The sequence below is a fragment of the Drosophila subpulchrella genome, chromosome 3L (assembly GCF_014743375.2).
Source record: "Drosophila subpulchrella strain 33 F10 #4 breed RU33 chromosome 3L, RU_Dsub_v1.1 Primary Assembly, whole genome shotgun sequence".
Classification (NCBI taxonomy): Eukaryota; Metazoa; Arthropoda; class Insecta; order Diptera; family Drosophilidae; genus Drosophila; species Drosophila subpulchrella.
In genome coordinates this window covers 19,120,135-19,142,266 of record NC_050612.1, presented here as the reverse complement: position 1 = coordinate 19,142,266, position 22,132 = coordinate 19,120,135, and the positions used below count along the sequence as shown (strand labels likewise).

Genomic DNA, 22,132 nt, shown 5'->3' with positions numbered 1-22,132 from the left:
GAAAAAACACTTACCTGCATAGTACATATTACCCGTACCACGGTGAGCAGTAAATCAAGTGCCATGAGTCAGCCAAAAGTTGCTTCCTGTCAGCGCACAAATCTCGACCTCCCAGCAGCCCCCAAAAAGTTCCGCTCTTCGAGGAGGTAACAAGAAGTATATGATTTTATTTTTTGGAGGGGAACGACTCCTGTTACTTGGTTAGCAGTGCAACATTTCTGACAGTTCTGATACTCTACTGAAATTTATGGGGAAAAGAACAAGATAATTGCATATTAAGTAGCAAGAAATCATATTTTCAGAAGGTTTTTCATTCTTAGAACTTATGTCTGTGTGTCGGACAGGAAAGAACGTCTTATTTATTCCTATTTATATTTTAAAATATGTATTTCAATGGTGTCACTTCAGTCAGTTCAAATAAAACGGAATTATAAACCATTAAAGTGCATTTTGTATAATAAATCCTTGAAATGCTTGATACTTTTTGTAGCAGCTTGTTAAATAACTTCCTCTTGCTGATTTTATATTTATTTAAATTGCGCTTGAGTTTTATTCGTGTTGCGTAAACTTACACAAATAATTTTCAAGAGCATAGCATCTTCGATATAAGCTGCTTAGGAGCACAAGAAAATCGTTACGCATAAGTTTCTCCTTTAAATGGGCAGCCGGAGTACTTTTGAAGTCCGCCGGAGGCTGTGAGACCGTGACGGATGGCCATCTCTTGGTAATGGATTGCAGAAATATGAAAAACGTGCCGACAATAAAGCGACCCTTTAACGATTCGGCCATTCCCCGACCAAAATTGGACAGGTGCACAACATAAATATACCTAATATATGTACACAAATTACCAACTAAATTTGGCCAATAAATGCCAAGCAAAATTTCCATGACTTTGTTGCCCCTTCCCATTTATAATCTTCGGATCTTATGTTATACAGATGTCTGGGCCACAGTGTATAGAATGGGTCGTAAAGTTTATAAATACATTTAATTCGATTAAAAGCGAAGAGTTGAAGGCAGATAAAACCAAGGAAATGGAAAGTATTGCTAAAGACATTTTGCTACTCAAATAGCAGTTAGAAACACTTGCAAAGATTCGTAAAAAGCGGTTATCTTTCAGAACTAATGAAGTGGAAAACAAGAAAGGAAGTTAGCTTCGGCAAGCCGAGGCTTATATACCCTTGCAGCTATAATTATTAAATTTAAAAACACAAAAAATGATATTCCCAATAGTATAAGATAATATGTCAAAAAACACCGAAGCTATAATTTGTTTCATATTATTTTCCTACCAATTTTCCGATCGTTCCTATGGCAGCTATATGATATAGTCGTCCGATTTTGATAAAATTAAATTCGAAACTCAGAACTAATTAAAAAATGTTATTTCCAAGCGTAGGAGGTTATATGTTAAAAAACACCGAAGCTATAATTTGTTTCATATTATTTTCCTACCAATTTTGCGATCGTTCCTATGGCAGCTATATGACATAGTCGTCCGATTTTGATAAAATTTAATTCGAAATTCAGAACTAATTAAAAAATGTTATTTCCAAGCGTTGGAGGTTATATGTTGAAAAACACCGAAGCTAAAATTTTTTTCATATTATTTTTCCACAAATTTTCCGATCGTTCCTATGGCAGCTATATGATATAGTCGTCCGATTTCGATAAAATTTAATTCAAAATTCAAAATTATTTAAAAATTGTTATTTCCAAGCTTAGGAGTTTATATGCTAAAAAACACCAAAGATATAATTTTTTTTCATTTTTTTGTCCGATTATTCCTATGGGAGCTATAAGATATAGTTGTCCGATCCGGCTGGTTCCGACTTATATACTACCTGCAAAAGATATAAGACTTTTGGGAAAGTTTCAGCCCGATAGCTTTAAAACTGAGAGACTAGTTTGCGTAGAAACGGACGGACAGACGGACAGACGGACAGACGGACAGACGGACAGACGGACAGACGGACAGACGGACAGACGGACATGGCTAGATCGACTCGTCTAGTCATGCTGATCAAGAATATATATACTTTATGGGGTCGGAAACGTCTCCTTCACTGCGTTGCAAACTTCTGACTGAAATCAATATACCCTCTGCAAGGGTATAAATATGGGGTAAATATATAGCACTTTAATATATGTGCGGGAATATCTTAGTGGCTTTCCTCAATCTGGGACAAAGTATACACTCAGTGAAATATCAACTAGCCAGAGGATGTTCTTGTTTGCATTTGGGTTATGTTTGCGGTGGGTTTTTGAAAGCACAGACAGATGCCCAGCGAAACCGGGATGTGTGTGAGTGGATAGTGGATGTTGCATGGGGGGCGGTGGTCCTCCGGCTAATGAATTATTCAGGCGGGTCGTTAGCAGAGCACAATCACACACGACTCTGCCTAATTACCCTGCCGGGCTGAGAGGCCGGACAGTAAACAAACGCAGCTCCTGTGGCCAGGACTTCTACTTCTGCGGCGGAGCTGGTTCCAGTGGCAGGATGGGGCATGAATGAACGAATGACTGAATAAGTGAATGAATGAGGAATGCCCTGCATATCTCAAATACGTATCTCGGCAAACTGAGACCGACTGTAATCTCTTCACCGAGATGGTTGCATGTCCGACCATCTGCATTATGCATGAGGTTCACTGCTCCGCATTTAGAACACTCATAGTCTCTGCTCAGGACGCCGGGAATCGTTCTGTAAGCAAGTGAGAAACTTTTATTTAACAACTTGTCCTTTTTTTACTTGTGGCACTGAAAAAAAATTATAACAAAAGAAAAAGTTTGCAATTCTTGTTTAAACAAATCGATGGGGAAATGCACAGCATACGAGTTCATCTTTGATTAAAATAACCACATCTAAAAAGTTAATAGAAATTCTGTATCATTTAACAAAATCTTTGGAAGAAATGGTGCGGGCCATATAATGGGATAATGTGATATGCTTGAAAAACACACTCTTGAGGTTTATTAGGTTGTATTAAAAGTGTTTAAAGTTCATAGAAATTCACTTAAGTACTTTTCATACTTCTCATTCTAATATGTACATAAATGGACATTTTTTATTTGTCCCATTTACAGAAAACTCATTGAATTAAAAAAACGTATTAAATAAAAGTGATTTCCAAGATTGTTCTAAGAATTTTTTTTTTCAAATTCTAAAAACATTTAAAATACTTTTGTTCTTAACCGCAGCTATACACATTTGTAAAACGTATTAGATTTAATGTTTATTAAAAAAATTAAAATATTACCCTTTTAAAAAGTTGATTTGACAGTTTCTATTTTCTCAGTGCAGAAAGCTGCATGTCTGCTAATGGCAAATGGTCGCAAAAAGTTCTCGTGACTTCGATCGAGAACAATGTAAGCAGGACTGCAACTGATAACTGCCGTAAAGTTTCCAGACCAAAAGTGTTAGGCACAAAGTTTTCTGCTTTTACTTGGATCAAATTGGCAGAAATTCGAAACACTCACCGCAATAAGTTTTCGGCCGCTACCACACGGTTGCAATTTCAATTTTTGGTTAAAGCCACAGAAACTGCAATTGGTTAAATGCACACATTTTAGCCAAGTGGTAAATAAACGCATGCGTTTTATGGCTTCAAAATTGCATTATTGTCAAAAATTTAAAAGAATTTGTCAATATGAAAGCCCAATGAACCAAGTAAGAGTATACCTTTTGCTTTCCAATCTTTTCAATTGATATTTTGTTTTGGTATTTGCCATTTCCATCAGATTTCTCTCCTAAATGCCACAGCAAATATAATTAAATTTCTCTATTTCTGCTCTTTGGATTTATTGCTACTCGTTAACCTTTTATGTACTTTGTTTGATTCCCCAATCGAATTTGAATTCGCAATCCGCATTTAGACCGAATGGCAATGCATTTGCCATTTTCCAGGCCCTCCAATCAATCACACTAAAAGTGCATAATGGTGTTGTAAAATCAAAGAGTCTGATTAAAGCGATACTAAAGCTATACCAAGGGCATAAATATCGAGAGTTCGGCAAACATGCCACGCCCCCATCCATTCAGGGGGCGGAGGAGTGTGTGTGTGTGTGTGTGTGTGGGCGGATTTAACGGCTACAATAACAAGGACTTTGGCTGCTTATCAGACAGACACCCACACCCACACCCCCGAATAAAGGGGAATAACATTATTTCAATATGTACTTACACTCGATGCGAAATGTTTTTGGCATTGGCTGGCAATAAAAAAATTATTGCCTGGCATTTACTTGTTCACGCGATCGTCGCAGTCCTCGAAACCGTGAATCGGGGATTTTAAGTGTTATGAAACATGTGTTCCCTTTGGCAAACGCAAGGGGATTTGGCGCCCCCGATGTATCAAGTAGTTAAGGAGGGGTAAAATCCAGGGATTTGGCAGGGTCTCTTAGTATCTCATCTTCTGAATTCTAAAACAGTGGTTTGTAAATGTATAATATAAAATAAAGTTCCATGTTTATTTTAAAATGTATCATCTTACTTTATTAATTTAATATTCTTTTCTTGCATAAGTAATTTATTTGTAAAAAAAATGTTGTTTAAAAATGTATAACATAAAAAAACCCATGTTAGTTGTAAAATGTATCATCTCATGTTAGTTATTTATAATTCTTTTCTAACAAAATATTTTTCTTCACTTTGATTAGGATTTCCCCTTTTGACCACGCCTCTGGCTGGCATAAAAAGTACATTTCCCTGAGAGCTTTCGCACTTAAGGATAGGTATATCAAATCGTCTTAATGCTGTCGGCAGATGCTGAATAAGCCAACTTGAATGACAGACAGATATTTGATGTACGAATGTGAATGTCTGCCTGGCTGGAAATAAACGCGTTTAATGAAGTTCCCCTTGGCCAAATGGCACAACAGGAAGTCTCTAATTGATGCCTGAATACGTTCTTGTGTGCCGCCTCTTTATGTGGTAATCGATAGTGTGGCAGCTGCCTCACAGATTTCCCACAGATTTTCCATTTATCTGATTGGCTTGAGTTGGGGAAAAGGAGGCAACTGCAACGGAGGGAATTTATTCGAATTTCTGCACGTGGTATTCAAGATGGAAAACCATTAAAGCCCCAAGAGAAATTTAAGTAGTCTTAGAATTCTAAGGCTTTAAATATATTTAAGTAAAATATATTTAACAAGTTTGTTATTTTATTTAGTTAAGAAAAGTTAATGAACAAATATTATGTTTTAAAAAAGAACCCCTTGCTATTAAGAACAAATTGTTATGTATTTTAAGTATTTATACAACTTTCCCTTTGAACGTGGCTTTAAATATTTAGTAAAATGTAAGGCTAATATTTTTCCCACTGTACTCCTCCATATCAGCAGTTCAGTGATGAAAGCAATCCAACCAATGCAATTACGCCTTTACTTTCGCACTCAATTCAAAGTGTTTGGGCGGAATGCCAACCATATATATGTGTGGCCTGTGTTTGGCTGTTAGAGTGCCGATTCCCACATGGTCACCGGGCAAAACAAACAACAAACACGGCCATTAGGGGGCGGAAGGCTGGGAGAAGGGTCCTGGACCTGGCCAATTAAGCAATTACGCTAACAAGCTTTATTATGTTGGGTAAGCAAGGCTGAAACCAACAATGGCGCCCCGCCCAGGAAACTAGCCAAGGTGTTGAGCAAACAATTAAGACGGAAACTAGAAAGCAGAAGGGAGAGCAGGGGCATGCCATTCCGATTCCGGTCCTACTTGGAGTCCAGCTCCAAGTCCTGGCCAGGACATCTTGTCCTGGCCCACTCGAGCGATTTTAAAGTGCGCCAGATTAGGTGCTAAGAACAGCCTGTGGGAAATTTATGAGCGAAAAGTTTACTTTTCCTGTTCGCCCGTCGGCATAAATTATAGAAAACAAGGGACCTTCCGTCGGACCCCCAAGGAGTTGCCTGTCCGCAGGGGAAAATGTGAAAAGAAGAAAAACTTTCGACACATTGAAATTGATGGTCATAAATTTTATTGACTTGTTGTCGGGCTGCTTGGTAAAATGAGTTTGGCTATATACTCGTATGTACGGGCGTGTTTCCATCAGTCCGTTGCCGCTTTTTATGTGGCAAGCGATTATGAGGCACCCAGACATGTTGAACTAGGCTTAGCTAAACAGTCCGGGCGTTTAACTCACTCATCCAAAGTGCCCTACGACAATTACGACCGTGTCGGGGTGGCTCTGGCCAATGGGTTGTGTGTACAACAGTCGTATATATATTGCCATGTCCGGCACGTAGAGCTTCCCGGTTTCCCGAGGCAGCCGCCGGAATTTCTAACTGACTTGGCAGCCATTCGATTTACACTGGCTGGAGCGGTTGATCAAATTAAAAGATTTCCCAATATTCATATTTCAATTTAGACGTAGCGAGCAGCCGGGAAAAATGATTGGCGAGAAGGAAAACAGGATTTAACGGGGAAAATTCAATAAGAACGTGTTTAGACTTATTGTGCCTGCCAAACTTCTTCGAAATGCCAAAATTAAATTGATTTGTTCCTTATGGAAATTTATTAAAATTTATTTATTTAATATAATTCGATTTAATTATATTTTATTCATATTCCATGGGTTTCAATTATATTTCTTTGAACACGTACCATTTCCTGAGCCCACAAAACAGAACCAATTAAAAGGGCTGGACAAAAATTAATCAACATATTGGCAAGGTTAGCCACCCAGTAAAAACCACAAATTAGTTGTATTTCTGGGAATATTAAATGCTAATTTGATAACGAAATTATAGTTGTAAACATAGTTTCTCTAATTCGCAATCAGTACCCACAATTTTTGGGTTGTGACTAGTTCGACAGGATTATCTAGCGTCGGTGGTGTTGTGGTTAGCATAGTTGCCTTCCAAGCAGTTGATCCGGGTTCGATTCCCGGCCGACGCATATGCATTTTTTTTATTATAATTTTTTGTATTATATTTTATTTTATTATTATAAATAAATTTTTATAAGTTTTAGTAGCATCAACATAATTAGGAAGTAATATCAAATTGATTAGGAACAATTTTTATTGAAAGTTTAAATTTGAAAGATTCTATTGGTTTTATACATTTTTTTCTCTGGTGTGCTCATGTTTTGGATATTTTCAAAAAATGTTTTAAAATGCTAGAGGTCTTCTATTCGTAGATAAATCCAAAAACAGTTTTTAGTTATATTTTAATTATGATTTTTTTCTTTTGGAGCTTATATTATTAAAAAACATATAACAAAGTAAGTTAATCCCAAACAAACATATATTTCTCCCAGTGTCCAGCTTAATCGAAGGCAACTGCGTCAGAGTGTGCGATGGCTTAATGCCTGCCTGCATTCTGTCTTTGTTATTGATGAAAATTGTCTATAAAAGCGAGCCAAGTTTATGCCCCATTAAATGCCATAAAAGGCGTTTGCCATGACTTGTATGTGCGGAACGTGGCAGCCACTGGTCAGGTTGGACTGCCTTAACAGAGGCAGATATGTGTGCTGCCAGCCAGCCGTATATATATGTATCTAATTTATGCTTGAAGTTTTCCTTTTGATCCCTGACTTCTAGGATAGGGGAAAGTCCTGGCACTGCCCCCTCCCCCTTTTCTCCGCCCGTGTTGACAGCAGAGCTTAGCGCCACTTAATATGAGCCAAAGGCAATATTAACTTGACAGTGGCTCATCCTCAACCAACTGGGAAATCGGGTCGGGGTGTGGCCTCTGAAACTCTGGAGCTGTCTTCATTAGCTGCTTTATTAACAGTTAATTAAATTTTGTGTTTAATGATTGGCGAGACAAAAGTGAAGGGGCTCCCTTCCAGAGGGCTCTAGAGCTAATATTAAAAATGCTTGCGGCTTGGCATTTATTAAAGTTCCCAAAAAGCCAATTTCTAAGCTAGGCAAGTGGCGTTGCCTAGGCTGCCAAGCCAGCAATTACGAGTTTAATGAAACGAGAAATGCCTTTTATAATAATTGGCCAAGCAAAAATGCCAAAACACAAGCCAACAAACAGTTTCGGCACGAGTAATTTTCGGGATAATAGAGCAGGAAATTTGTTTTGATGGACCCAGGCTTCCAGATTCCAGTTCCCAGTCACTAGCTCCCAGCTGACCCTCTGGTTTTCTGGTTAGAACTGTCAAGACGCCAACGAACATGACATGGCCCAAAAATCCCTTTCAAAATAACTGAAATCTAATTACACATTCTGCACAGAATTTCTCGCATGCTCCCGGATTGGAATTCACTCTTTCATTCCCATCTCGAGGGGTGCCAGATGAGGGGGCTTAGGCTTTTCAAAAGACTGAAATACATAATTATGCAGCTCAGAGTCTCGAATGACAACCGTGTAAAAACATGGAACCCCAAGGAAAAAAACAAGGAAAACAGGCCAGCCAAACAAACTGAGCAGAGGCAGCCAGGCGTGGTAATTGGGTCGGAGTAGGAGTCGGAGTCGGAGTGGGGGAGATTCCGGGGAGATCCTGGGCATATTCCTGGTAGCGGGTACCTGGACTAACTGGGAGTGTCTAGGAGAACTCCTCCTGTCAGCAGGTGGTGGTGCCAGGGACTTAAAGGGCGTCAAGAAAAAGTTTGCTTGGCTTGAGAGCCTGTCATCAGCGAGGGGAATTTTTTCAGCCATTTCTTAATTTATGAGCGCGCGAAAGCAAACAAAATCTGAATGCTAAAAAAAAAACAATGTCGGTGGGCCTCTGAAAACCTTTTTTCGTTAAAGAGTTTCTACTTTAATGCTTTCGCCTGGCAAAAAAAGTGCGTTTTCTGTTTGGAAAAAGTAGTAAAAGCCACGAAAAACTTTCATGTGGGGAAAAAAGGAGCCATACAAAAAAAAACGAAAAAGAAAAGGAAATCCTGGCATGGGAGGCACAAAAGACGCCTGAAATATTATCATAAATGTGAACACGGTTGGGCTTTTATTCTCTTTGAGTGGGGTTGAAACAAGCGACTTTTTGATGTCCTGTAAAAAGTATTAAAAAGTGGAGTTTACGAAGTTTACTTATTAAAAACTATAACTTTTATTAAATTGTTAAGTGACTTGTAGTTTAATGGGTCCATCCAAAATCTTTATCAATATACATATTTTAGCAGCAATGAATGCCTAATGATTAAGTGGGTCAAAGGAAAGCAAATATGGCTGAATTTCAGAGAATATGTCACAAAATAAATAACTCTCAGAGAAATATAATTTAAGCTTATCACATTTCCAGCAATTTGGCATATTTTTGACCAATCTCTAAGCCTCAGCTTTCCAGCTTGTTATGGTCGAGAACCTGTCCACAAGACAGAAAAATCCTGACAAATTTCTGCTCCATAATTCATGGTGCACAGGTAAAAACAAAAACCTGCCACAAGGCAGGAAAATTCCACAAAAAAAAACATGTCATCAGAAAAGCTTGGCTTGGAAAATTCTCTGCTTTTTCATCGATTTTTTTACTTCACCGGCAACCAAAGAGTCTTCCGAAAATTGTGTTTTCCGCAGGTGTGATTCGGGTCATTAAAGACGTTTTTCAAGAGCAAATTCTAATTAAAGTCTTGGCCGAAATCAATCACATTAAACCAACAAACTTGCGAAAAAAAATAATGAATAGCCGAGGTAAAAGAAGAGGGGGAAATCCCTGCCCATTAACATTATTTTAATCAAGAAAGCTACACCTTGCGCTGCGACTCTGATTGGAATCGCAGCCAGACAAAATCCAACTTGTGGCACAAAAGCAGGGTTTTTCTTGTTCCTTTTTTTTTTGAGACGACATGGGGACGACCTGCATGTCATTAAGCCACAGGCATCTTCCCGTACAAGTGACAGGAAAAATCATCATTCATTTTCGTCGGGATTCTCCGTCAATGACAATCAAGCTGAGTGGGTTGTGAAATTGGGCTGACAAAGGGCGTTTCGATCCAAATCAATCGGTATGCAAGTTTTAAATCAGATGTAATTCAGTACCCTTAAGCGAGATGGATGTGGCAGCCTTGATGGATTACCCATCTTGGGGTTTAATTAGAAACGGATCCTGAAACCGGGTTGACAACTTTTGGTGTGCTTTAAAAAATTATGCTCTTTAAAAAAAATGGAGTTTTTAAATTTATTAAATCCATTTTTGCCTGAAATAGGCTGCCATTTTAAAGCAAAGGGTTTAAATCTATTCAAAATAGTAACCCAAGTATATGGGCCTTATTTAAGTAAATGTTATCCTAAGGCTTAAACAAACAATGTGATAATTTCTAAAATTTACATAAAACAATTGCTTTAACAAGTAACACATTTCTTATCGGGGTTTCTATTTACTTTATTGTTTCGGGGGTTTACTGAACTTGACTTTCTCCCATTTTTTTCGGCTCCTGACTGGCATTCCATTTTGTTTTGATTCGCGTGTCGGACAGCCATGACAATTACCGTCCTACGTGCCCGGCATATCAATAAAATATACGTATTTATATTGGAGCTCTAAACCAGAAAGCGATTGTCGTTTGACAATTTCCGACCGGCTCAACGTATACATTATTTATACGGCAAAAATGAATTAAAATTAAATTTTCTGCTTCTATCCCAGCGCGTGTGCCACTCCTCTCGAAAAAGTCCACCGCAGGCAAATTACTTTTATAAACTCTCTGACAAACCGCACAGCCAGCTAAAGTCCTTCAAAATTCCCTCGGGAGACCGCTGTGGGTATTGTGTAAGGGGAAAAATATTTGAAAAATTTAATTTTGTCTAAAATGCGCCAAGTAGACGAAACAAATGTGGAAAAAGTATCCTCCCTTCCCCCTTTAAATTGCTGTCTTTGCTTATTGCTCTCATAATACTGTCTAAGTTCAAGTTAATATTTTGAATAATGCCACATCGTTTGAGCCTCTAAGTGAGTCCCAGCTCACAGGATATTTATGACTACAGATACATCAGCGCCAAAAGCAGTAGGGATACAATCCCCAGCGCCAAGAAACCGTATCACGCTCTCCAGAGCCCTTCGAAATGGTCCGCCATTTCTCTTGGCCCTAAGTCGCGCCTTTTGTCCATTATTGTCAGCAGAGTGGCGTGAAAAATATTGAAAACAAGTTGCGAAATCAGGGTCACAAACGACTGTTTGACAACTTTGTTAGCAGGAAAGTAAAAGGGTGCTCTTGAGATAAAAACTGAATTTATTGCTGGTCTAGGGGTCAACGGTGCGGATTGTAAAATATAACTAATGATAAAAAATTGAATTTTATAAAGCAATATACTAAGATGAAGTACACAAATAGTACCTATTGGTATTTAGGGTTCCTCCAAATAAAAAATAGAAACTTCATTTGTTCTATGAAGTTATAGTAAGCAAATAATATATTTATACTTTAATATGTTAATTCATACTTGTTCATAAACAAATTTCTCTCAAAAAATGTTATCCCTGTCCATTTATCACGTCGTCGGTACTTAATATTCAGAAATATTTTTTAAGCGGGATTACACCGAAATAGAATTACATTTAAAGTGCATTGCCCTAGGTGGAATATTTTAATAAGCCGATGGCTCAAGTGCTCAGACCTCACTTAACCCTGCGACTTGTGGACCTGGCATAAGGTCATAAGGTCCATGGCTCCGATTTGAGTGAGCACAATTTTCTGGCAGATTTGCATGGACTTAACCAGTATTGAACCCTGTCGACCCGGCCTAGAAGCGAAGCTCCCTTCCTGACGGCAGTAAATATTTGCATGCCAGCTGTCCGCACACACTGACTTGGGAATCCTTTTTTCGGGGTAGAGATTTTCCACCCACATTCGAAAGGGGGGCTGCTCTTTTTAAATCTATTTTAATGTATGCAGCAATTAAAAATACATCAGTTTACTTTTGGGCGCCTTTGACAGCATCCACTTCCTGGCTCTGCTCCTTTCATTTAATGCGCCATTTTGGGCTCATTAAATTTCATTGCGTTAAATGTTCCCAAGCCATGTATACGTTGAGTCATTTTTTTGTATTATTAAAACTCCTGGCATAATTTAAACATCAAATAAAAGTAATGAAGTGCCGAGAGGCTTTGGCAGCGGGTTGATAACATTCCATTAAACGGTGATGTCAGTGCGACACCTTCATTTACATAAAGACCTACACGTGTCGGCGACTGTCATTGAACTGTCATCCGATACCATTTCGAGTCCTTCCTCCTTTCCATCTCGTTCACTTCCTGTTTTGCCTAATTACGCCCTGTGCAAAATTCATTAAATGCCCCGACACCCTAATCAGACTGTCTGTCTCAATGTCTGTGGGCTAAATTTAGTCCGCATCGCAATTCATTAAAAAGAACATCCTCCTCGCCGTTGTTGGGTTGTTGAGGCGAGGTCCTTGGAATCTGTGTAGTTGTCTGCCTGTGGAGCCTGTGGCATCCTCTCCACAAACTTGACATATGTACTGGGGCCACAGAGTTTGTTTATGTCGCCATCTAATTGCGGCCAACTTAAAATCCACTTGAGTCACGAGTACTTGTAAAGGACAAGATATGAGCAATCAACAGTACAAGTACTCAGGTCGAGAAGGGCAAACATATTTCTCACACCGATTTGCAGACCAAATCGAGCCAGAAAAGTATACTTAAATAAATAATGGATTAAAATGTGTTTTTTGCTTCTCATAATAACATTGAATTAAAGTGTTTTCATAATAAATGACCGACACTTTAGTAAATGAATAATAGAAAGCACTGTCAAATCAATTTTCTTTTAGTTATACTATCGCTTTACACAGAAAAAATTTCAGCTTTCACTAAATAGTGCTGATATTCAAAATAAATTTAATTTGCGCACTTGCATTTCCTTCTCTTTATTGATTTTTTTATTGCTTTGTTTTGCCCAATATTTTATTGCCTTTCCTTGTTTGTTTTCCCGCAACAACTTTTCGAAACTAGGCTAAGCAAAAACGAACAAAAATACCACGGCAAAACCATCTCATCACCAATAAGAACAATAGCAGGGCAATAAAAGAAAACTTTTGTTTTTGGGGACACATTTCGGTAACATCTAGGAGGGGACCGAGCGCCAAAGTACAATCATTAAAATTAATTACACAAACATTAATGTGCCGCTGGCAATTAGGGTCCAGACCGACGGAGGTGAACCTCGGCCCACCCGAGATTCTACAATTTCCGCCTGCTTCCTGTCAAGAACTCCGATTGGCAGACCACAACCAAGTAATTCCTTTGCGCACCCCCAACACTCACAGAAAAAAAACTAAGTTCATTTTAAATTTAAAACTTTTCTTACCTTTACTAATTATATATATATTTATATTTATTTTTTTTTTCTTCTATGGTTTTGATAATATAGTTTATATAGAAAAAAGTTTTAATACGCCCTGAAAAAGAATAACAAATATTTTCCCTGCATTTTGAAAATTCTGAGCTTAGAGTGACAATTTTTATATGTCAGGAACTTAATTAGAAAGCTTACTTTATTTAAAAAACCTACTTCAGATCCGTAGATAATTTTAAATTTTTTTTTAGAAAAATCCATATTGTAGTACATCATAAACTAAGCAATCTTATAGTTTTATCACCTTTGGAATAATTTATTTTTGTAAATAACAAAATAAATTTAAAAAAAGGTTTTACCAGGACCTCTAATTTTTTCCAGTGCACAAACGCACACAATGATGCCCGCAGACCGCCCACAAGACACACACAATCACAGTCGACAATAATGAATACTTAATAAAGCGGCATTCAAGGTGGTCGGACTTTCAGTTTCAGTCGACGACAAACAAAGGCGGCCAGCAGGCCAAAGACCATAGCTAAGGCTGCGGGCAAAGTTTACCTTTGTTTGGACCACCCACTTGCCCGCCTCCACTCGGTATTCCCTATATTACAGTCCTTGTTCGTTTCGCCCCTTTTCCGCTGTTTTTGTTATTCTTTCTCCTTGTTAGGCGGGAAATTTTATTTCAATTATCAACACCCAAGCGAACGGCATTTAGCATTCAAGTCGATTTAATTTGTCAGCATCAACCTATCGTTAAAGGCTCGAAACCAGATGGGATTTTTCGCTATCGATTTACTCTAAACAATTAAAGAAGCAGCTATACGCTTTATATAACAAATGGAAGAGCGAAAAATCCGCAAATCTATTGATTAAAGTCATAAAAATAAAATAGAATCGTTGAAAGCCATGAACGCATAACAATGATTGATGGCATTTATTTTCAAGTAGTGTTGTGGGAATCCCTTTACAACCTACAAACTAATAAAGCTATCAAAAAATATAGGCAAGTCAATATAATCTGTTAGCTTATTCTTTGGCACATTAAACTTATTCAAGTCCTTTAAATATGTTGGTTAAACTTAACCAAGCTGCACATATTAATATGCCTCCTTCATTGTCTAAGTTCCTAATTTCCTTTACAAGGGTATAAAAATACAAGTAATTTGTTGTCACAAAATAAATACCAATTCCACACCCACAACGAGTTCGAGTTTTTAATTAAATATTTTTCCCCGAAAATATTTCTTCCCTCACACAAAACACTCATCTGATTTTTGAAAATTTATAGCCCCATCATAATATTAAATCGATACACTCGCTATGTGGGTAGATAACCACAGTTTATATATTACTTCTGTGGAAAATTTCCCAGAATTTGCATTGTAATTTTAATTACATTTTACAAATGTCAGGGGCGTGTTCCATTGGTTTCGGTAGCAAAATTTAAAAAGTGGAATTATTAAAAATGCATGGTACGCAAACACAAATTAAGCGCATAAAGCCAAACTTTTTTGTTGGCTAAATGTGATGGGATTTCTGGGAAAAACAAATAAGAGTGTACATTCAGTTTTGAATTTCCCTTTTAATTGGATTTAATTCTGCTTCGAATGTTTTTGAAATTTATTTGGTTCCATGAACGTTGAGTAACCATTACATGCACTGTATTCCCCACTCACGTTGTAATTGAGTTGATTAAACAATAAAGGGGCGATTAAAGTGGCTCGACATGCAAGCCACAACACGTCATCGCTGCGTATACGTAATGTGAATGCACATTATTGTGAAGAGGGAAACGAGAAAAAGTGAGGGGTATTAACTGTATCATGCAACAAGTGGTTAATACTAATTAGGACCTCCCGGGGTGGGCATAAAACAAGGACATGCCGATGACAATGACGACGACAATAAGGATGTGGATGTATTTGTGGATGTGGATGTCAGCCAGGACAGGCAAACAATAACGGAAGCTGGGGCCTGGCTCAAATATTTTCTGCAATCCGATGCTTCTTTAATTAGGCAGACTACTGGAGCCTGGTGTTGACCATGATTGCGCACATCTGGGCATTATTTTAATACAGGAGAAATTGGTATATTCAAATTTGTAACGTAATAAATTTAATAATGCTCGTATTTCACCATTCCTAATATCTGGGTTCATTTTTAATTGAGATATTTATTATTATTATATTATAAAGTACATTTAAAACTAATATTTTCTTATAACTAATATCTGGGTTTCATTATGATATTTGATATTATTTAATTATAAAGTACATATGATTTGGTGATTATTTTTTTATCAGCTCAGATATAAAAGTTTAATGAAATGTTTCGAATTTATTTTTGTTACCATTTTAAACGCCATAAAATATACAGTTACCACAGGTTTCCTCCTTATTCGGTACAAACTGTATTGTCATTAGATCGAAATACTCACTCTGAGCCTTGAATTTCTCTATTAAGCCCATTCAAAGGCGATTTGCGATTTGTAGACGCAAGATGGCAAACAAATTGGCATAAGCTGCTTGCATGCGAAGAGGTCTTACGACATTCTATAGGCTTGACAAACGTGGGCGACATATACTCACTAAGTAGGATGTGCTATTTTCCCCAACGAGTGGGTGGGATATTAATAAAGCATCAAGCTGACAATTTCTAAAAGCCCAACGACCCTCACAATGTCAAATTATTATTATTATTATGTGTGTGTGTGAGTCTATCAATCTGTCATTTCTGAAACCACTTTTTAACTCTTTTCTTCTTTGTGTTTTTACAGATATTCGAAACGCATTTCTAGGCATCTTCGAGGACGGAGTTTTATTGAATTGTGCCAGTAATTCAAGCCAAAATAATGCAGGGAAATGTCAGCTAGATCTCGGAAGTCCTTTTGTAAACCACACTCAACATGGAGGAGTAGAAAAATGCTGATAAATGGCAAACCAAGTGACAACGATGTGGCAAGTGATGGAGAAGGGGAGGTTGTCTAGCAATTGGCTGAAACAGCTACACAAGTCATTGATATCAGATGTATATATATATATATTCCTGTGTGACTGGGTGGGGAAATGGGGGGGGGGGGGGGGGGGGCTGATGTGTGTGTGGGGGGCCTGGGGCAGAACCGCCTCTTTATACTTTATACTGCTATTTTTTGCCGAATTTTCCGTTGCCATTCAAGCCGCGACAATTGCCGGGCCATTTCGCATATTTACAATGCCTCGAAGGGTGATTCCAGCCGCTCTCCGAAGAACAGTTTGCCTTTGTCGCTTTCAATTTGTACCTAACAACTGTCAGACATTTGTCGTTTGGGCCTGGCTTTCGCCAGTCACACGGAATTAAATTTCGAGCGCTGGTTTTTCGGCCCAATTGTGTGGAATATGTCAACACAGGGCCTCCCACCTCTAACTCGTTGTTGGCCCTGCAGAACAGAAGAAAAATAATTTGCTCGACTTCAAAAAAGCAAACATTTCCACGGCTGATGGAGCACCATAAGACCAAAAAAAAAAAAGTAAAAACCTGGCATGAGAAAGCTGACATTGATGAGATTTGCACGGGCCAACAGAACCAGATCGTTGAAATTACGAGTATTGAAGCTGACTGACAGCTGGCATGGCCAAAAAACTCGCCTGCAGGCATTCAAAAAAAACTGTAACTCGAAACGTCATGATAGTATTTTTTAAACCCCCTTCTTGAGTCCGAAATTGCAACAGTAAAATAGGTTTTATCAATTTTATAGCTGTCATATTCACCTGTATATTTTTAATACATTACAAATCATTTTAGTTCCAGCAATATCAGTGCGGTTATAGCTAAATAAAATAACTAACTTTAACTGCTGGCAGACGAGGGCATAAAACTATTTTATCACGAAATATTTCATAGCAAATAAATGTGTCAGATCTAAGATAGCCGACGAAGCCATTTTTATATGTGTAAGGTGCTCGACAAGCTTGTAAAGTGTTTTTGAGCCTAGGCATAGATAAAAAAAATATATATATACGCATTAATATGTAAGCGCATCAAATGCTAAAAATAAATTGAGTTCGGAAATGGGATGAGAAAAATATGCAGACCCCAAAAACCAAAAGTACGCAAAATTGTGCTGACCATGAGCCCCGCTTTTGAAAGTTTAAGTCTGACTTGAATTAGGCTTTCGAAAACATGTCACATGCTTTGGTGTACTTTTGGTTTTTCCTGCTTTAAGGTCACATGTTTCCACTGCGTATACGTAATTATAGCTATTCTTAGTCAGTGTTTTACCATATTAAGTTAGAAATTGCTGAGATTTAAGGGAATACTCATTGATTGATCGACAAAATAAGGGTTATTCAAAATGGCATTAAAGTACGAAAGGGTCTCATCAAAGTCTTAAGAAAACCCAATAAAACTTAAATTTATTACTATAGAACAATTTTATGAATTTTAAGCTACAATTAAATGTTGGCTGTTGTATCAATGTATTACGAACGAATAATATAAGTTATGGAAACTTGGAAAGGCATTTTTATAGATAAAAAATAACTATGTGCGTAGGCTAAATAGTTTAAAAAAATATTCTAAGCATCATACTAAAGTCATAATAGCAAAAGTGAAATTCAATATAAGCTAGGTTTTAAAAATTAAAAAAATATTGCTTAAGCTTAGGTGGTAAGTCCAAGAAATATTTTGAAATATGTAATTGATTCTTAAGAAAAATGTTGTTGACTCAACACCCACTAGTTAAGGGTTGTGTTTGTAGCATGTACGCGTTAAAAAAGAAAAGTGCACAATTGGAAATAACAAATTAAAATAAACAGATCAATGTGAAAATAATAAATATAAAAGCTACGTAATATTGCATGTTAAAAAAATGAAATTAAGGATTACAACTAATATCACCAAAGAGACACAGCTGAGTATTAAAACTAAAGTAAAAACTATACGCATGTAGCAGAAAAAGATGATTTAAAATACGGATTACCGACACACGAATAAATAATGGATGTTGAAACAAAGAGAGAGGCTGTTTCAATGAACGTGGGGGCGAGTGATATACCAAAGTATTTCCATAATAAACTAATTTTACAGGAAGGAGGATTGCTCCATCTTCTCAGCGTGTGACAAAGTTGCCTGCCCCTGCTGGCATGCTTTGATCAAATAAACCAACAAATGACAAATAGGACAAATGTGCAGACGGGCGATTTGTCACTAGGTAATTTATTTACCCAGTTGAGCGTCTTTGCGTGGTCAGGATCAGGGGATCAGGGAGGGGCTGTGGGTATTAACCCTCAACTGGGTCAACAGCCCTCAACATTCATCCCATTCCGCAGGTCCATCAACAGGCACAAGGTGTGTTCCTGGGCTTCAATTAAAACGCTGGCATGCCAAAAGTTCGACGAGAAAGTTCATAACCGGATCGAACATTACAGAACAAAAAGACAATATGGGGAAAAGTTTTTTTCTCCAACGCTGGTAAAAGTTATGCCTGCTCAAGGTATTCCGAATAACTTCCGCAACGCTTATTGAATAAGTAAAAACTGCTGCATAAATTCTCAAGGATCTACTCGGTGGATAAACTACTTATATAGGCACTTAATTGATTAAAGTTAACTAGGCTAACTTAGGGGAATATGCTTAAAAAACACAGCCTTGCCGTATTTAAATAGCCATTTCCATTATTCACTTAACAATTTATAATTCAAAAAGCAAAACCCATTGACAGGCATTTAAACTTTAATTTGCATTAATGCCCGTACCTGCGCATTTATTGCGCAATTATCAACTGAATGGCCCTTTGATTTTGATGATTACTGCTCGGCATTTGTGCTTAAAGCCCTGGTTAACCGCAGCCACCATGGCAACATGATAATTTCCAAATATTGTCGATGGGCGGCAATAAATCAAGGGTTGTTGGAGTTGTTAATAAAACGCGGAATTTGGGTCCAACGGTGACAAAACGGTCAATGGACAAATATAAATTCGTTTACGTGGCTAATCGAATTACTCCCCATGGCGCTGCCTAATGAATATGCATTATTTGAAGTCAAATATATGAATTAATTACGAGCATTTCAGTTTAGAGAATAGGGCTTTCGAATCAAAGCCAATCCGATGGCGATTGTGGCCTGTCACACTCCGAATAAGATTTCTACATTTCCCTGGCAACTTGTGCCGTATTACTGGGACCCATTTCAAAATAGCTTTCGGGGAAGCAAACTAATAAACTGTCCGGACCAGAGCACTTCATCAAGCCGGAGGCCCTGTCAAGTTGTGCTTACCTGGCCTGCAATTTAATCGTTACGAATGTGCGGTCGTAAGTCATGTTCCCGGACCCACTCTCCACTCGAAACCCAACAGAACCCCGGGCAGCGGCATCGACTTAAGTGACATTATTTGGTTACCCATCCCGAGGATGCAAAATGTGGATATATGTAGGTATAAAGCCTGCGAGCGATTCTTGGTCAAAGCAAAGGTAAATATTTTATGAAAATCTACAGGGAAAATTAATTATAAGTGTCATATATTTATTATATATTATTCAGTGAGCACCAAAATGGATTTTAAATATATATTTACATTTGCATTTTAATTTATAGCTTAAGGTTCATAAAATAAAATATAATAAAAGCTACTGTTACGTAGAGTTCATGGGATTTACATTACAAGGTTATATACAGGTAAGAAAAAATATAGGAACGATCATCATTGTTGTCAGTTTGAAAGAAGACATTACTAATTGTTTAAATTAGTAATATCGGATATAATCAATTGATAATATATTTATTTACAGTTTCATTTTAGTTTTTCCCTTGAAAAACTCATATATTATCAATTGATAATACATTTATTTACTTATTAATTTTTAATTTTTCCCTTCAGGCTTTAAAAATAAAATTATTTTCAAAAAGAACATACTGCAATGTACAATTCACCGGATTTCTATTTACAAGATACAGTATTACAAATTGTAAAAATCTTTAGAACATGTTTGTATTTTATTGTCCCAAAAATACACGCTTCAATAAAATGTAAAGGATTATAAAGAATTCATTTTTCTTATATTAATAAAAGCCATGCTTAAATGGAATTGAATTGAAACTCAAGTCTGAATCTCTGGTACACAAAAAACCCCTTTAGCAAATTAAAAATTTCAAAATCCTCTTATCTCCACCTGTACCACAATTTCAGCTACATAAATTGTCATTATGTATTTGCGTTGAAAAGCAAAATAGCATATCTGTTATTTGCTGTTGACAGGTTTCGTTGTACACGAGTCTGTTTTGGTCTTTTTGTTATGGCCAAGTGCTGCAAACTATTTGTGGCTCTGTCCACTGGCCACTGGCAAGCAAAAGTTATTTGTTGTGTGGCTTCTTTTTGCTGCAATAAAATTTTTGTGTGACATGAATTATATGAGACTAAACGGAGGGGTGGAGGGTAAGAATAACCAGGAGCAGGACGATAAAGCAAATGAGACGTCAGCTGAGAATAGTTTACAAATTGCAATTTTATGGCAAACTGAGGAAGATGGAAATGAAAATTAGTTAGGTTTAAATAGAGTTCTTGAAATGAACACGTAGCAAAGAAATACAAAGTCCGGAGAGTAAAGTAGTAGAAAGTAGTTCTACTTTAAAACAACGTAGCCAAAAAGCAAATAAATTCAATTAAAATTGAACGACATTGTGACACATGTAAGCAGGCAATTCTATCCTCGTCTTGGGAAAGAGGTCCTAAACCACTTAACCAACACATTTCGACCTCGGAAAACAACCCGAAAGTTTCCTTTGTCAATGTGTCTGTGGGTTTTTGAAAACTTTCGGCGTGAAATGTGTCACTCAAAAGCAGCAGCTCCGAAAAACAACTGAACTTCCACCAAGTCAAACAGGCGGCTGGTTCATCTTAGGCGAAATACAATCAGGGGAAACAAAGAAAAGTTACTGGGTGATGAATATTAAAGTTTTTTGATTAATTATTAAAATAAAAAAGAAGGGAGAGATTAATTTGTTATACCTTCTTATAGTTTGTTTTGAGATCTTTAAGGTATCACTTCAATTCGATATGGAAAATTTACTTGCGTTTATATGGGCAAATTGTGATATTGATCACTTTAATATTGGTTCAACCTAGGAAATTCTAACATCCTATTTAAATTAGAAGAATGGTCAAAAAATATTTTAATTATTTATGACAATACCCTAAAAATTGAATTAATATTTATCCCTCTTAGCTATTTTCGGTTAAATTGTTTTTCGTTTACCGACAAATTTTCATTTTCTTACCACCTAACCACATGTGCGTACACGCACACAGAGAAAAAAACCAAGAACATTGTTCTTGAATTGAGAACATTCGTTCTTAAAACTTAAGTACATTTTGGTATCAATGTTCTCAATATTAGAACAAAATGGTAAGAAGATATACAATGTACATAAATACCGCCAATTCAACTTGATTCGAGCAAAATAAAAACATTTTCAACTTCAAAAGTGTCGTGCTATTTTTAAGAACATTTTCAACTCAGATGAGAGGTCAGAATTTTCTCTGTGCATATATCCTTGGTAAACAACAGTTTATTCTATTAGGAACCGAGATTCCTCTGCCAGAAAAGCAGGTAACAAAGTAGCTCAAGTAGTTTCGAAGTAATTCAGTTGAATTTCCGAGCACAGCGAATTTCCAGGCCAATTGCCGACGCCTTGAGGAAATGTAACTGCCTGCCGAGAATGGCTGGAAAAACCTAATGAAATTGTCTCCGGCACGGTTGCAAGTGCCTCGCTGAACAAATGGCAAATTAAGTTTCGAAAATGGTTTCCACCTACGACCATGGCAGGTTGTTCCAGTTATTCCTGTTACCAGACCGTCGGAAACCGACGGGGAAAAAGCAAAGCTAAATGGCTGACAAGTGCATGCCAGTCAAAGCGCTTGACTGTTGAGATGCAGCCGACCAGGATCTGTTGGCG

General features: G+C 37.3%; 1 protein-coding gene and 1 non-coding gene across 2 annotated transcripts in view; both read left to right on the top strand.

Moving 5' to 3' along the window:
- The window catches only part of LOC119554875 (prolactin-releasing peptide receptor), a 33,114-nt gene extending 16,860 nt beyond the window's left edge, over positions 1 to 16,254 (top strand). Inside the window, exon 3 of the mRNA XM_037865961.1 lies at positions 15,979 to 16,254. The gene's annotated coding sequence lies outside the window, so the exon portion shown is untranslated. The remainder of the gene's footprint in view (positions 1 to 15,978) is intronic.
- Trnag-ucc lies at positions 6,827 to 6,898 on the top strand. The gene has a single exon. It is a non-coding gene; the product is annotated as a tRNA-Gly (tRNA).
- Positions 16,255 to 22,132: the final 5,878 nt, after the last annotated feature.